Source organism: Toxorhynchites rutilus, chromosome 3 (genome assembly GCF_029784135.1).
Source record: "Toxorhynchites rutilus septentrionalis strain SRP chromosome 3, ASM2978413v1, whole genome shotgun sequence".
Classification (NCBI taxonomy): Eukaryota; Metazoa; Arthropoda; class Insecta; order Diptera; family Culicidae; genus Toxorhynchites; species Toxorhynchites rutilus.
In genome coordinates, this window is record NC_073746.1 from 307208610 (window position 1) to 307220987 (window position 12378).

Sequence of the window (12378 nt, forward strand, 5' to 3'; positions counted from 1 at the left end):
GGGTATAAGGACAATCACACACGAAGATCGATAGCTTTAAGGAATACATATATTTGGGACATGTAATCAAGGTCTAACCGAGCCAACACGTCTCTCACCGGCATCATGGGCTGCCTTCCTCGGGCCCGAAGGGTGACTACTAAATTCGATCTGGCGACAAGATACAGCTCTAAGCTAAGACTATCCGTTACAATGTAATAGTGTTCAACAGGTCGTGAGGCGACGCTGTCCAGCGCCCAGTGTATCGCTGCCAATTCAGCAATATACACTGAGCAAGGATTCTGAAGACTGTGTGAGGTGCTAAAAAATTCGTTGAACACTCCAAATCCTGTGGACTCATTCATAGAGGACCCATCAGTAAAGTACATATTATCACAATTGATATCCCCATACTTTGCATCGAAGATCGTTGGAACGATCCTCGATCGAAGATAATCTGATGTTCCATGGATATCATGGACAGATCAAAATGCACAGAGGAATTGATGTAGTCAGGAAAACAAACACGGTTGGGAATATACGAAGAAAGATTAACCTGCATGGAGACGAATTCATGATATGAGCTCATGAATCCAGAATGAAAATTTAGCTCGATCAGCTGCTCAAAATTTCCGATCACCAATGGGTTCATAACCTTACACCGGATGAGGAACCGAAGAGATAATAAATTGAAGCGATCTTTTAGTGGGAGTAGGCCTGCCAAAACCTCGAGACTATACAGAGATTGTTCATGACAATTCCATGCGTAAGCAGAATACAAACTGATGCTCTTGGATATTAATGCACACCAGGCCGAATGTGCAAATGTGTGTGAATAGTCCTCCGCTCATGCGCAATCTTAAGCAAACAATTTTTCATGACTATTCCATGCGAAAGCACAATAGAAACTCTTGGATATCATTGCATCACTGGAACAGCTAGTCGAAAGTGTGCGAATATTTCTCCGCTCGGGCGCGCTCACAAACAAACAATTTTACAAGACCACTCCATACGAAAGCAAAATAGAAACTGAGAGAGGTCGGCATCGACATCACGCACCATGCCTCAACCGCAGTTCAATCGCGACTGAAATGATATTTCAAGTGATTGCTATATTTATAGTGATACCGATTTTTTGGATCAATAAATAACGATAATATATTATTCTTGGTCATTTTATCATTCGAATGCAGTGATTCTCATACCACTTCGTTCAGCTACCAAAGAATTATTAGCGTTCCTTGCACCCCAGGCGTACCGCTCTCGATTCCGAAACTTTCAACTTACACCCCGGTACGGAAAGAAAGACGTAGTCCTACGTCAGTATATCGTCTATTCGAGAAATATTATAGGAGTTTCTCAGCCTCCTTCTCAGGATGCCAAAAATAACCTTGGTGGCCACGATCGAAAAAAAATGAAATGTAATACGAGTAATGAATAAAAATATACAGTTCGAGAGTTTTTAAACGAGATTTTTCAGTAACCTTTTCAGGTCAGGCAGAATACCAACGAAATATATGACCAGTCCGATCAGAATGGATATTGTGTCCGAATTTATGCTCCGCCGAATAGTTGAGAACTTTTCAGATATCACATCACTGAACACAGTGAATCCTGATTCTTCTTATCTATTCTCTCTAACAATTATACCTTCCATGATAATCGCAAGGGAACAACGCTATAGAAGCGACCCTATTGTCTGCGAATATCATACTAACATTCTTTCCCTTCCTCTGGTGACTATAGGGACGGGGCCGGCGTCGTTATTAACTATTAAATGCACAAATCACCGAAACTTGCTACTCCCAAAATGTTATTCAGTATGTTCTTTGTGCAATTTCGCTAGTTTAGGTCAATCACGGAGAGCAACTACAAAGCGTACAGTTTACCTAAGCTCAAGCTCAAGCTCAAACCAATAATTTATTGTAGAACGTTAGGCATTATCTAAAGGCGTCAAATTTCACGTTGTGGTCAATCAACATTATGTACTTCAAATTGTACCGCCTAAAGGAGCACCAAGAGAATTATTTGAATATATCCATACAATGGCGAATATGATATGATTCAACCAAACTGTATCATTCTATCCAAAGATTTAAAAAAATATACATCCATCCGTTCATTGAGAATTGAATTAGATGCAACTTACAACAAATGATTACTAAGCCAACGGTAGTCCTACGTGAACCTTGCGTGAACGTGAACCTTCACCGATATAACTCACCCCTAGTTTTCGACACAGGACTACGTCTAGCAGTGAGGATGCCAAATCAGAAAACAGGTCACGTTTTTGTGAAATAATGTAAACGTTAATAACTATTTTTGCTACAAACGAATTTTGATGATTTGAATATCAATCGAATCGAAAATTCTCTATGGTTTGTTTGATACATTACGATTCTCTAATCCGTAAGCGATATTAATTGACGAAAATTGGAAGCATTCTCATTTTCCCATACATTTATTCTGCCTATTTGTGTGCTTACCTATCCGCACCGTCAATAACAAGTTCGCTCCAAATGCAAATGCAGCGTTCGTAGAAATATTGTGATTCAAGCTCTGCCCATGTTTAACTTATTGGATATTAATAAGCCATTCGTGATTTTAAATCTCCTTCATAAGCAAATGAACAACATAAATTTTTGGCGATTTATTATGCCGTCTGTAATTTAGACAAGTTTTTTAATCCCTCGCGACGTGTTTAGGGTAAGTTTGAAGATGTTTTTTTTTTAAAAAAAAGATGGGACTGAAAAAAATGTGCATGGAAGCGCTAGTGGTTGAGTGCACTCTCAAAGTAGGTACCCCGCTGGCGGAACATTTATCTCGGGAACTAGAGGGCCGATTCTATACCCTCCTTTTCTTTCTTTGCGAGTAATTGGTCCCCTTGCTATAAACAGTAGAATAAGTTGAAATGCAAATACACTATAGATATACGAATAGATTTTGAAATTGAGTTTGATCTTCAACATTGTTACAATCTCCTTATATCCCATCCTTTTCATGTCACCCTTCTAAACTCGAATCAACCGCGAATAATCGGTTTTCTACCTTACTAACCATATAATTAGGAAATTGTTTATATATGGTTATAAAAATAAAGTTAAGTCTCCTTAAAAGTTATGTAACTGAGCCTGTAAAAATAAACGGATCATAAAAAAGAGGGCAAAATTCCAGCAGAATTTTGACTACAATATGTAAAAAACGCATTCGTTTTCGTGTATCGCAGCGATTTCTCAAATTCAACAAATTCTCAAAAAAGCGGCTATAAGATTTGTTTTTCAAGGAAATATGTTTAAAAAGCTCTATTTTTTTAATATCTGTGCTCTAGAAAACGGGTCTATCTCAGAACCATGTTAATGGAATCAAAATGTTGAGTATTCAAAATTAAGGTATTATATTGTACTTCAAAAGAAGAATAGCCAAAAAAATTCGCTTTGTATTGTATATTGAATTACAATTTAGATTAGTTGAATTTTAGGGTGTATTCGAACATCTGTCAAAAAATGAGTATATTGTATAGACACTTTAGATAACTTCATTTATTCGTGTATTCAGCATTCAGCGGGATAAACATAGTGCTGTCAAAGTAGTTGGTTGGAATAAACTTTCGTTCTATTCTATAGCGAATATCATGGGAGGGATTATTGTTAGTGGGAAGAGGTATGAATCAGGATTCACTGAGGTAAGTGATGTGATTATGTAAACGCGAACTATCAACCACTCGACGAAACAAAATTGCGAAAATATTATGTTTCACAACATTCATCAATTTTCCAACGCGCGAATTTTTTTAGAAAATTATTCTTGGGAAACCTGACAAGGTAATCCAAAAACTTCTTTCAAAATAAATCAAACTGACAATATATTTCGTTATTTGTCGTGCCTACTCTTCATGAAACTCTCGTCGGCGGAAATTATTCTTTGGAAACCTCACAAGGTAACCGAAAAAAAACCTTCTAAAATTAATCGATCCGAATATATATTTCGTTATCTATTGTGCCTACTCTTGATGGAACTTCAATCGCGGTGGGAGAACATTATTCTTGGGAAACCTGACAAGGTAACCGAGAAAATTAATATTAATCGTACCGGGGATATATTTCGATATTTATCGTGCGTACTTTTCATCAAACTTCAATCGTGACGGCGAAAACTATTCTTGGGAACCTGACGAGGTAACCGAGAAATTCCTTCTAAAACTAATCGAACCGACGATATATTTCGAAACCTGACTAGGTAACCGAGAAAATTCCTCTAAAATTATTCTGACCGACAATATATTCCCTATGTTATGTTATTTATCGTACCTACTCTATATTGAACTCAAATCGCGACGGCGGTAAGGATTTGAGGAATTAAAGTATTAAACAATTAAATAAATTAAATAATGCGTATGGAAAAAAAACTTATCTGACGCCACTGCACGCTCAGCTCATCCTTGGCTATGATTCCTTTGTTTGTGACACTACGACGAAAGATAATAGACGAGTGTGTAGAACACACACACGAACACATTTAAACTCTTCGTTCCACGTGCCCGAAACGCAGAATATCAGTAATATTTTCACTTCTGCGAAGAAAAAAAATCGTTGAACACAAATTCTGTCAGTGAACACAGTGAACACATCGAATTTTTTTAGAAAATTATTCTTGGGAAACCTGACAAGGTAATCCAAAAACTTCTTTCAAAATAAATCAAACTGACAATATATTTCGTTATTTGTCGTGCCTACTCTTCATGAAACTCTCGTCGGCGGAAATTATTCTTTGGAAACCTCACAAGGTAACCGAAAAAAAACCTTCTAAAATTAATCGATCCGAATATATATTTCGTTATCTATTGTGCCTACTCTTGATGGAACTTCAATCGCGGTGGGAGAACATTATTCTTGGGAAACCTGACAAGGTAACCGAGAAAATTGATGATGAGCAATTATTTCAGATTTAAATAATGAGTGTATAAAAAAACATCTGACGTCACCGCACGTTCAGCCCACCCTTGTAGCTAGTTCTTTTGATTGTGAAACATTCACTATCAAGAAACAACTTTGCACTCGATGTAGAACATACAATAACGATCACTTATATATGAGGGGCTTAGAATGAAAGGGGTGTAAGTGATTTCATCGATTTCTCTACATCGACTCTCTCATTTGGTCATAACTTAGCTGCAAATACATTCCCAGCTGTATTTGACAATGCGGAAGACAGGTCAGAGCCTCATCTATCGGATTCTATAGCAAACTCAAATTGGAACGTTTTTGCAGTTGAGTTATTAACTGAAGAAAAAGTTGATGAAGAGAAATCGATCAAGTCACTTACACACCAGTTCGAGAGTTTTTAAACGAGATTTTTCAGTAACCTTTTCAGGTCCTAGCCCCTCATATGAGGGGCTTAGAATGAAAGGGGTGTAAATGATTTGATCGATTTCTCTACATCGACTCTCTCTTTTGGTCATAACTTAGCTGCAAATACATTCCCAGCTGTATTTGACAATGTGAAAGATAGATCAGAAACTCAACTATCGAATTATATAGCAAACTTAAATTAGAACGTTTTTGTAGTAGAGTTATTAACTAAAGAAAATGTTGATGAAGAGAAATCGATCAAGTCACTTACACCCCTTGCATTCTAGGCCCCTCATATTGTATCCTCATGACAATGTTCCTCTCCAGGAAAGCTGGCAGTTGATGATTCCTGCTTTCTTCCCTAATTCGTTGCCGTCACGACGAAAAACACATTCATCTCTCTATTTCTAAAGCATGAAAATAATGGATTTTATGTGACGGTATTCCGGCATGTTAGCTAAGCTTCACTAATTTCTAACATTCACTTCTCCCTGCTGTTGTTGGATGTTGTTTTCGATTGGCTCTGTCGGAGCTTCCGCTGAGCGAGAGCGAAACAAGAGAGCAGCTTCTGAGAAAAACACCATCAAACACAATAGCAAAAATGCTATCGAAATTTGCAATATTTTTCTATTTTTTCGGTCTCAACTTGGAAAACCGACATATAACTCTATCGCGAACGACACTTCATAACTTTCGGAAAATTTAGGACCTAATTTTTTTCACTTGTTCACTATTTTGCACAAAGTAATTTGAAAAATCTCGACGTTCGACGGTTAAGCAACAGCTAAGACAATCGCGTTCTCCTGTTCTCCTCGCAAAATGAATCGTGACGAAATGAAAAACTTAAAGAGGAAACATTTCAGCACAAATTGCTGTCAAAACATTCCAAATCCGACCACTAAGAGCGCTACAGTAAAACAAACAGTGCGTGTAGAAATAAAATGACTCAAACTTTATGAAATCGCAAAATCAAAAAGTCATTCTCCACGCTATACGATAGAGAATACATTTTTACGTATAGTAGCCAAATAAAGGGTGTGTCACATCAAATTGCATCACGGAAAAAACGCTGTAGAAATTCGCCCAGTAGACCGATCGTTTTGAAAATTTCAGACAGTAAAATAAAAACTATTAAACAACTTTTGGCATTTTCTTTTTATTCATACTTCGAGCCCAAGCCCGTATGCTCGCACCTTCCTCTTTACACCGTCCATAAGGTTCTGTACAACGTCAGGTTGTAGTTTTTTTTTGAACAGAAATCCATTTTCTCTTGAAGTCCGCCTCCGATTTGACAACTTTTGGGTTCTTCCGGAGGGCCTGCTTCATAATCGCCCAATATTTCTCTATTGGGCGAAGCTCCGGCGCGTTGGGCGGGTTCATTTCCTTTGGCACGAAGGTGACCCCGTTGGCTTCGTACCACTCCAACACGTCCTTTGAATAGTGGCACGAAGCGAGATCCGGCCAGAAGATGGTCGGGCCCTCGTGCTGCTTCAATAGTGGTAGTAAGCGCTTCTGTAGGCACTCCTTAAGGTAAACCTGCCCGTTTACCGTGCCGGTCATCACGAAGGGAGCGCTCCGCTTTCCGCAAGAGCAGATCGCTTGCCACACCATGTACTTTTTGGCAAACTTGGATAGTTTCTGCTTGCGAATCTCCTCCGGAACGCTGAATTTGTCCTCTGCGGAGAAGAACAACAGGCCCGGCAGCTGACGAAAGTCCGCTTTGACGTAGATTTCGTCGTCCATTACCAGGCAATGCGGCTTCGTCAGCATTTCGGTGTACAGCTTCCGGGCTCGCGTCTTCCACACCATGTTTTGCCTTTCGTCGCGGTTAGGAGCCTTCTGAACCTTGTATGTACGCAGGCCCTCCCGCTGCTTGGTCCGCTGGACGAATGAACTTGACAAATTCAGCTTATTGGCGACATCCCGGACCGAACTTCTCGGATCACGTCTAAACTGCTTAACTACGCGCTTGTGATCTTTTTCACTGACGGAGCATTCATTTTTGCCGTTCTTCACCTTCCGGTCGATGGTTAGGTTCTCGAAGTATCGTTTTAGTACTCTGCTGACCGTGGATTGTACGATTCCCAGCATCTTACCGATGTCCCGATGTGACAACTCCGGATTCTCGAAATGAGTGCGCAGGATTAATTCACGACGCTCTTTTTCGTTCGACGACATTTTTCCAAATTTACGAAAAATTGACAGTGAAGCATGGCCAACGTGATCTATACACTCTTATCTGATTATAAGCGAAAGCTGAAGATATAATTCCTAAAAATTAAATTTCTACAGCGTTTTTTCCGTGATGCAATTTGATGTGACACACCCTTTATCAGCTGAATCGGCCGTATAGTTCCCGAGATAAGAAGGTGAAAAAAAGTGTTTTCGAAAAAAACGCGCTTTGATTTAAGGAGAGACCCCTGTTTGGAAGGTCGGAAAATAATGGATTTTCGTGATTTTTTTTGGATGTTAAGTGTTCGGGTATTTTGGTTATTGTCTAAAGTATATTTGAAGGTGTATTTTCCATTTTTTGAGTGCACGAATAATGATTATTACTCTGTTGACAGCTGGATCCGTGGATGCTGTCTGAAAATCAGTACCGTGTTGGTAGTATCGGTTCAGAAGCAACGGGATGTCGCAGAACGAATTCCAATGGATATTTTGAAACTACAGTAAAACCTTTTTTTGTGCGGTTTTTTTGTGCGATTTTTTTTTGTGCGATTTTTTGTGTGCGATTTTCTGTTCTTGTACGGTGTATGAAAAGACGCATATTTGACGAAGTTAACGTCCATTTAGTTTTTTTCGATGGTTTATATGTATTTCAGTGCGAAAAAATCATATTTGCGTCTCAATTATCCACTTCTGAAATCATTCCTCTCCTCTCATCAAATGCTCTAAGTTTTTTTTAAGTTTTTGCATGACATGATTTCTCACAGCAACACGTTTCGACATGCAACTAAAAGCACAAAACAGCCACGCGCAACCGAAAAGGCAAAGTGTTCCATCGCAAAGCAGGGAATCAAAAGGAAATTGAACGGTGAATGGCGTGGATTTGAGTTATTTTCTTGGGGGAAACTTTTTTTATGCGGTCCCTATCTACCGCACAAAAAAAAATTTTTTTCAAAATGTGTACCGAGCACGATTTTTTAAAGCTGCTAGTGAAGTTTTGCACGATTTTTTTTATGAGACTTTTTTGTGCGGTCCGTATCTCCCGCACAAAAAAAAAGGTTTGCCTGTATAAGACAATATCTAAAGCGTTACATAGAGGTTTTTGAAAATTCGTAAAATTGCCAAAATGACGGCCATTTTGTTAAAAATGAGTTATTTTCCATTAAAAAATCGCAGTTTAGAAGCTCATAAAAAATCGAAAAAAATAGATATCATAAAACGGCTATGTAACGCTTTAGATAATTCAGTTTTATTTATTTATTTGCTCATAATAATTGTGACGTAAGACAACGTCTTTTTTAATGCCACAAAAAGAATTCATTTGGTTTATTTCATTCAATTAGAAAATTTACATGCTGATAAAAAATTTAACCAAATCGATCGAGTAGATCCTAAGATATCGATACCACCAGTTTAAAAAACGTGGTTTCGAGAAAAACGCGTTTGAACATTCGTACAGCAATGCTATAATCATCGTCAAACCACAGTCCCAATCCAGCTAGCGAGCAGACAACATTAATTCCTAGTGCTGATAACACACACAAAGTTTTGGTTCGATACAACGGAAGAATGAAATATATCGCAAACAGCGATGTAATAAAAACATTCCGTCATCTGGTTAGTTTGTGTATTGTTCTCGTGAGAGCAAGAATGCTCCTACAAAATCACACAAACTATCGACCCATTCATACCATTAGATGGACAGTGTTTGTGTATGATTGAATAACACGTAAGCATTTTTTATTTTATCCGTTGTTACAGAAAGATAATGGTGGAGGTGGAACAAATATAGCATCGAATTATGCGTCTAGAAGAAAAAAAGCATATTGAGTGCACAACATGCGTTGAATAAATATAAACAAATTGCAACATATGACGAGCTTGTGTATTGTTCTGGCGTGAATTAATCATGAGTCAAACCTCCTCAGCTGCTTCCATAGAGCCACACAAACCATCGACCCCTTTCAGGGCCACCAAAACTTTCTACTAAGGAGTTATTCCAAAAAAATCGATGCATTCTAAGTGCGAAATAAAAACAAACGAATAGTTTTTTTTTATATATTTTGTTTTTGCCTGAAGTGAGAGCTTGTGTGAATTTAGAAGTGAGTACGAACTTATTGGTGAAGTTGGATGTGAAGAAGGTATTTTCCAACTGCGAGAGCTGTGGAACAAACGACGAATATTATGTAAAATTCCTCTCCATAATCAAAAGGAAATGGGTGGGTTCGAATGAAAATGGCGAAAAACAATGGAAAGAGTAAAGCGGGCAAAGAAAAACACATTTCATCACCACGAGTCCATTTGCAAGCATCAGCCATTATATGATTACAGTTACTGTGATGGCCTTGCCAACGATAACCTCGAAACTAGGCAGGCACGGAACAAAATCCCGAACCGATCCTCTCGCGGCTTGCCAATATCGTACCCGTTCGTTAATTAGATTTTGTAATTTCTTCCTTCCCAACGATTAATATTCGGTCAAGGTGTGGGGGACGTACAAGCAAGCCCAAAACGGTGCTCAGGTGTGGTGAGTTACGTCCGATGCATCCGAAAGAGAGGCACATTGATTGGAAATATGAACAGAGCAGATTTAAGTGATTATGAAGTAGACGACCAGGAAGGTTTTTTCTTCTTCAATGACCCACAAACGCTTACGGAAGGGGTGGGCTATTGCTTTTTTTAACGCTCATGGTAATCACATTTGCTTGATTGAAATTTATGAAGCGTTGAATTGAGCGCTTCTTTCGGGTAGCTCCTGGCAGATAAAATTTTCAATCAAGATTATGTAATGGTTCTATGAAGCTCTAAGCTAATATTTCTGTTTTTACGATTTCTACATGAAAAAGAATCGTTGTTTTACAGAAAAATACATTGGTATCCACGACAGATACAATTGTAATAACTTACAGCTATAAATTTACATTCCACGACGAACTTCTCGAAACACAGTTTCGATACACGATGGACAAGTCAGGTTGATCGCCACCGAATCCCAGCTTTGCTTTTCTCAAATAAATCTTCATGCGGCAAACGAACAGAGAAAAGGGCCGACAACAACTATAAATAAAACTTCACAGCTCCAGCCAACCAGGCTTGAGAAAGCCGTTCGCCATATTCACACATAAACCGCCGTGAATATCCTATTTCACCCGTGACCATGTTGATTTCAGTTACAAACGAATATTTTGCGTGTTAAAATGTTCACGCCGCTCACGGCCAGCGGCAGCAGCAGCATCAGATATTCCATCTGAGTTCGTGTGTTTCAATCCGCTTCACTGAGTTCTCGTACATTCCGCCGTCGTCGATTTCATCTCCTTGTACATCATTGCCTCGTTCACGCTAGCAGAGGCAATGCAAATATTCGGTAGAAATTCTAAATTTAACCATCCCGATATACATGTACCCGCAACAGAAACTGTGATTCCAACACAAAGATTCACACGATCGGAGCAGCAGTCAGCGTCGTGCCATGAGGGCCATGGCGAAAACTGAACCCGGCTTGCATTGATCCACATACCGGCTCGACATTTGGGCCTGTCGCCAGTTCATATGTGTGTGTGTGTGTGGTGAGGTTGGAAAATGTTGGAAAATGTTGGAAAATGAAAAGCGAACATAATATGAGTCAATCGAGCGTAAGTTGTTTTTGTTATGTGTTTTAGATGAGAAACCCAAGAAACCAAAACCCAGAGTTGAAGTTGATCGTTCCATTAAATTGTCTACCTATCTTTAAGTAGTTTATGCTCCGAATCGAATATTAAGCAGCTGAGTTGCAATAAAATCATTCGATCTCTCTAATATTGTGCAACGAAAATATATAGACAGAATCTGCAGAAAAAAAAACATTCTAAGGCGCTTTTCTTGGAATGTCCGGAAAGCTCGTTTTGTCACTGATGATAACCAGTGGAGAAGCTGATCAAGAATAATACTCGGTACATCACAAGGTTCACTACAAATATCTAAAATCCTCGTTTAGGAGCACCTGACGAAGCTTGATTACAAATGGGTTCCACACAATTTGACCACAAAGCATTTCATGGATTGGCAACTCGCTTTATGAACGCAACGAAAACACGCCGTTTTAAAAGCAAATGAAGTGAGGGTGATGAAAAGAAATCATTTACAAAAATGTTGAACGAAAAAAAAATTATAGTAAACACAAAATACCACCATTGCTACACTCGAAGACAGTTTTCATCCGAAGAAAATGGCTCTCTATGTGTGGGAGATGGGAAAGGGATTCTGTATTATGAACTTCTACCAATCAATGAGTCAATAGATTCCGTTACTACTCGCAACTGGACTGATTAAGGACTATCCAGGTCAAATGTCCAGAACTAGTACCGGGAATAGATCATCCGAAAAGACCATTCCTGAAGAGATTAGAGAAATATTTTTATTACTGTTGATGCGTTGCGAATGTTTTTACCCATCTATTTTTATACTTCAAACTAGAGATGGGCAAAACGGTTCATTTCAGTGAGCGGCTCGACGGCTCTTTCCAAGAACTAGTTTATTCGGATATGTAAAGAATGGAAGACGTAAAAAATAAGTTTTAAAACAATAACCAGTGCAGAGAAAAGTAAAAATATTACTTTACTGAAGGTTTTCTCTGATATATTTCCATCACAATGATCTTCATTTTTTTTTTATTCATAAACATTATCTTTTCAATGTTATCTGATGAAAGTCTACCACATCTTTCACTGCAAACTTGTTTTGCTTTCGGAAAAACTCGCTCACATGGCACAGAAGTCCGCCGGAATCTATATAAATAAAAATGTAAGGCAAAATCTTTTGGTAAGCGAAAAACCCGAAGAAGGGATGGTCCGATTTTAGCCTTCTTTATTTTGTTGTATTCGTCTCTTCCAGTAGATCAATATAG

The 12378-nt window shown here is 38.6% G+C and overlaps 1 protein-coding gene across 4 annotated transcripts in view; it reads right to left on the reverse strand.

Annotated features, from left to right (window-relative positions):
- LOC129780572 (uncharacterized) overlaps positions 1 to 12378 on the reverse strand; it is a 266066-nt gene that overhangs the window by 238303 nt on the left and 15385 nt on the right. The window lies entirely within an intron of this gene.